The sequence below is a fragment of the Schistocerca gregaria genome, chromosome 8, assembly GCF_023897955.1.
Source record: "Schistocerca gregaria isolate iqSchGreg1 chromosome 8, iqSchGreg1.2, whole genome shotgun sequence".
NCBI classification, from domain to species: domain Eukaryota; kingdom Metazoa; phylum Arthropoda; class Insecta; order Orthoptera; family Acrididae; genus Schistocerca; species Schistocerca gregaria.
In genome coordinates this window covers 187,087,761-187,093,760 of record NC_064927.1, presented here as the reverse complement: position 1 = coordinate 187,093,760, position 6,000 = coordinate 187,087,761, and positions in this window count along the sequence as shown.

The following is a 6,000-nucleotide window of genomic DNA, read 5'->3' as shown; positions in this document are numbered from 1 at the left end:
GGTGGTCAGAACAGTGCTTTATTCAGTGCCGGGTAGCGTACCCGTGGTCTAGAGGTTGCGTATTTGTTTAGTACCCAAACCGTCGTCGGTCCCGGCTTCGAACCCGCCACCGCTTAGATTTTGAATAAAAATTATCAGCAATGGTGGTCATAGGCTTCCGGCATAAGAAATCACCCTCATTCAGCCAACGGCCTTGTCAGAGAGGGCGTAGGAGCAGACAGAGGTTAAGGGCACACTCTTGCCCTTGGCGTGGAAAGAATCAGTAATGATCAACGGAATGAGGCTGCAGAAGGCACTGGAAACCGCTGCATTAAAGACACTTTTTGTGTATCCACAGGACATGTGGCCTGTAATTGAAAAACTGTCGTGATCATTTCTCTACTGTCAAAAGATTTCGGACTAGCCCGCAGTCGGATCACGGGGAGTGACTGCCAAAGGTGAGGTGACCATGAAAAGGCTTGAATAGCCAACGAGAGGATGATGAGGGGAGGGGCGGCGTGAAGTAGCAGAAAATGGTATGACTGGAGTATGATTAGCTATGAATAGGGAGGTTGGGCAGGGAATGCATTACTGTGAACAGTTCAGTGATAGGGTTGTAGTTGCAGCATTATGTATCGCTTTTTATGCTAAGGACAAACTTAATATGGAGTAATGTAATTTTTCCTTCTGGTATTGTAATTATGTACGTTATTGCTCCTTTTTAGGTGCAGTGTGTTATGTACAAGAAACTTCATGAGGGAATAAATATACTGTGAAGCAATAGTCAGAATGCCCAACTCCTTAAACAGATGTCTATATATGAACGTGGATGAGCATCACATATTACTCTTACAGCACGTTTTTGGGCTATGAAGGCTGTGATTCTTTCTTAAAGATAAGCTACCCAGAACATTATTCCATATCATATTGTTACATGAAAATATGTAAAATATGTCACCTTATTGATTCGTCTCTCTGCAAGATTTGCAATGATTATAAGCGCAGATGTGGATGAAAGAAGTTGTTTTAGAAGTTCCAAAATGTGCCTGTTCCAGTCTAAATTCTCATCAGTTTGTAAACCTAAAAACTCTGAAGTTTTCACCCTACTTGTTACATCCTCATCATGTGTTACACTTATCATTGATACTGTGCACCTAAATATGTAGAACTGAATATGCTGTCTTTTTATAACTGAGACTGAGGTCATTTGCAGAAAACAGTCAATGATACTTGTGAGAACATTGTTTACCATTTATTTTCTTTCTATATGTATGTTTGGATTATTTATAATGCTAGTTTGATCTACGAACAGAAAAATGGCTCTGAGCACTGTGGGACTTAACATTTGTGGTCATCAGTCCCCTACAACTTAGAACTACTTAAACCTAACTAACCTAAGGACATCACACACATCCATGCCCTCTACGAAAAGAACCAACTCTGTCTATTGTGTATTAGATGGTTAATTTACATATATGAGGAACAACTGTGGACCTAAGACTGAGCCTTTGGGAAACCAATATGTGATTTCTCCCGGGTCAGAATAAGACCCCAGATATTTGCAGATTTACTAAATACAACGTTCTGCATTTTTATGGTTACGTCTGACATTACCCATTGGTTGGCTATAACATCAAACCCATAGAGCTTCAATTTATCTAGAAGAACACTGTAATTCATGCAGTCAGATTCTTCATATATATATATCGCAGAAAATACCAACTGGCTGCATCTTATTATTTAATATTTGTAAAATTTGGTGAGTGAATATGCAAATGGTATTCTCAGTAGAACAACTCTTCTGAAAGCCAAATTGTGATTTGCTGAAATGTTATTGTTCCTCAGGTGAGACATAATTCTAGAATACATCACCATCTCAAATATTGTGGAAAATTATGTCAGCAACGAAACAAATCTATAGTTATTGACATTTCTCCTATCATTTTTCTTAGAGAGGAGTGTGTGAACGAGATAGTTCAGTACCTCTGGAAAAATGCCTTGAGTTAGTAATTTATCAAATAAACTGATCAGCCAGAACATTATGACCACCGACCTACTATCGGTATAATCTCGTCCAGGTGATAGCAGCGTCCAGACACACGCACGGTGCATGTAGAATCAATAAGCCTGCTGGCTGTGTGTACAATGGGGAAAGCGTGCTATCTATCTGAGTTTGAGCGAGGGCAGATTGTGATGGTCAAGAGGCTCGGCTCGAGGATTTCTGAAACTGCAAGACTTGTTAGGCTATCGAGAAGTGCTATGGTGAGTGCTCCAACACATGGCGAAACGCGAAAACATGGTGAAACCACGTCCGGACGTCGTAGAGTTGGACAGCTAGCCCTCATTACAGATATTGGACGTTATAGGCTGGGGAGACTGATAAAACAGGACAGGTGGCGAACTATGGCAGAGTACAAATGTCTCTGAACACACAGTGCACCGAACACTCCTAGCAATGGGCTCCACAGTCGGTGACCAATGTCTGATGGAGCGGTGGTAGAGCATGGCATGGTCTGATGAATTCCGATACCTTTGGAACAGCTCCTTGAACCTAGACTGTGGAATGGAGGAAGTGGCAGAGGCTCCATTATGCTCTGTGCACATTTATGTGGGCATGAGTAGAAAATGCAGTCTACGTGAACAAAGCATTGGGTGCTAAGATGGTTAAAAATAGAAGAAAATGGACTATTACCAAGTTTTCAGAACGCATTTCTTTGCAACAACTGAGTTTTTAATATAATTTTATTTTTCATTTCCTTGCTTTGCGCAAAGTAAACACTTGGTTATGGCACTGAAGTCAAATTTAGTAGCTGTACTGTTTTCTATTGACGAGATAACTGAATTTGATCGTCAACTTAATCTGTACTCGGCCTTACTCAGTTAATTTCTGAAACCGCGTTGACAAGATGCTACAGTCACTGGAATTATCAAGGATGGCCTCAAAATCATTTTGGTGTTTGGATAATCGTCTCGTAACCCAAATTTCGAGGGGAAAAAAGCACTTCATAATGTCCAGATGGGGCATCGTGTCTGTTTACTTTTGAATTTGAAAGCCACTATTTTTTTACCTACCTCATCTATGTCGATGTTTCTGGTATATTTATCACCAATATCTGCTATAGGAGGTCTCATTTCAGGCGTCCAGCAGGTAGGGAGTACGGCCGGAATGATATCCAGATAACACTTCGGAAACTCTGAAAATCTTGGATCCAGAAGAGAGGAACGAGGAAGCCTTACCTCGGAAATAGCAGACTGGGTTATTTCCGAGGATTTTTACCCTGAAAAGTGTACCATTGTATGAGTATAGGTATTTCCTCGCAAACTTTACGCGCTGGACGACAAAAGACTAAAATATGGTTGGTCGGCGTTCGGAAGAATCTGTAGAGAGAGAGAATATTCCGTGGATTCGGGAATATGATTCATCTACTGAGCTACGAGGGAGGTGAGCCGAGCTTTGCTGGGAAGCCAGTGGTGGAGAGATGACGTCTTCCGTTTTGAGCTCCTGAGTTTGACAGTCGCTCAGAATCAGCTTTTGTTGGTACAGATGGACTTGCTGTCTTTGCTCTCAGGAGATTTTATAGGTAGAACGGCTAGGCACTGTACTATTTCGAACTTGTACGATTCTGGACTTCGCTTCCGGGTAGGGAGTCGTCGGTGAGTATGCAGCATTCAGTGATTGAGAGCACTTCTTCTGACTATACTCACGTTGACACGTTACCTGAACTCCGTCCTTGTGGCTGGGACGGCGTGTAATGGGTATAATTCCAGGTATTTTTATATGTACCGTAATATGTAGACACATCAGTGTGTTGTTTTTTTTCTCTTCGTTGCACAGTTCTCGCACGAACATGCCATAAACTTTACGACTTGCTGTTATATGCACAGTCGCACTACATCAGTAAGTGCACTATGCCTCTCAGTGTGGACTATCCGTTTCACGACCAAGTGTTCACACATCAATAGCTAACCTACTGCAACATTAATAGATTGGTCTTTCCACATTTTATTGGAGGTAGTAACCCCCTAAAAACTTACAATTTGTAATGGCTATAATTATTAGTCTACAAATGACAAAAAAATACTACTGTAGTGTTGTTCAGTATACCGTCCTCAGTCACCAATAGAAATATCTGCCCTTTCTTACGTTACACCCTGAATACATACGTTCCATAATAGAGCGCATCAGTACATTTGTAAACACAAGTCAATACAAGCCAAAGTATTTCAAATGTGAAGATGCTGCATTTGTACAATTACACAGGTGTTAGTATTTCAAAGAAGATACAAAGCTGTTTATATGCCCGCTAAACCCGCTGGGCAGAACAGGTAATCAGGTTTGTGGAAAGGGCCAAATAAGGTTGGGGTCAGTTTCACCTTCTAATTGTAATTTATTGTAATTTAATAGCATTTTTACAACCAAAGCGGCACATAGCCGGACCTTTACCGAATGCAACTCTTTCACGGCTGAAGGCCTCCGAACAAGAAATCTTAACAAATCAACAAGATAAAAATCTAATCAAGATAGCAATAAAATAATCAAAAACATCACAGCACAGTAGATAAAACAAACATATGCAAGGTGCAATACCAAAGGCTGACGGCCACAATTAGGTTTCAAAATTTTAGAACATATTACCGTAGACTTTTAAAGGCAGAAGGTCAGCATGTTTAAAAAGAAGAAATCTTAAAAACCAACAAATTGCAATCAAAAGGCAAATAAAATAAATTAAAAAAACATATCACGGCTAAGTGGAAAGTCTCAAGGCAAAGCATATGGAACAAACATATGCAATATAGTTGCGTAGGATTCCGCGACCAGAGTCAGTCGACATAAAAGTTTTCTGGGTTTTGGACCGCGTTATAATGTAAAAACTACTGCTGCTATAGAAAAACCAACGTTTCGGCCACGATTGCAGCGGCCTTCTTCTGGGTCTAATGGTGCAATACCAATACCAATGGCTGAACGCCACAATTAAGTTTAAAATTTTAAAATATATACCGTAATCTTTTAAAGGCAGAAGGCCACAATGTTTAAGCTTGAAAGATAAATTTAAGAATTAATTTTGTAAATTTTTTAAGAAAAAAGAAAAATAACCATAAGTCATAAATTTTAAGTAGCTGAAAACAGATAAACACCGGTGGCACTCAGTAGCCTCCATGGAGGTCTGTCTGCCCTCGTTCAGGTAGGTGAGACAGGTGGTGAGCCCAACTACACTTCCATCGGGACCCAATCAGGGGACAGCCACGGACCGACCGACACAACAACTTGCTTCCCATTAATCAGTACATGAGAACTCAAACAGAAAAAGTTACAAACGTGAAAATCCAGAATGGAGTATGTATTAGCTGTCAAAATTACACACCATGTTGGACAGCGACAACATGTGAGGAAAGGGCGCTGCCTGAAATTACGTCAGTGCCCAGGGCAGGTAAGCAGAACACTAACGGCCACAAGGCAGAAAATTCCACTGATGCACTCGAACTGTAGTCAACCAAAATAGTTAAATGCACCACGTTGCGGCTAAATTTTAGCAGTTGAAACACTCGGTGTTGCTCCCAGGAAAACCTTCCCAACAGCAAACCAACAAAAAGAACCACGACAACATGAATGGACGTGGCTTGGGTAATTGAAACCGCTACTCAACTTTGACGTCCAGGGTCGGTGAACCACGAAGCTCGTGACGATCAGACAGCTCCACGCACGCTCCGACGCTGCGCAGAGCTACCAGCGGACCCAGCCGATTGCACTGCGCGGAGATAACTTCCCTCGTCCGCAACAACAGACCGAGTGCCTGCAGACCCCCTAGCCGGATGCTATATGTACCAAACCAAAGATGGTACACGACCCAAATATCGATACACATCACTGCTGCCACATGTGGAAGGAAGAAGAACCACGACAAGGGCGGGTAACCAACCGCAGATAGACAGCAAAGTTCACGAAAGCGCATAGTTGGGAGTGAGCACGGCTCATTGTTATAATTATACATAGATATCATTTTTAAACAAATTCGTGTTTAT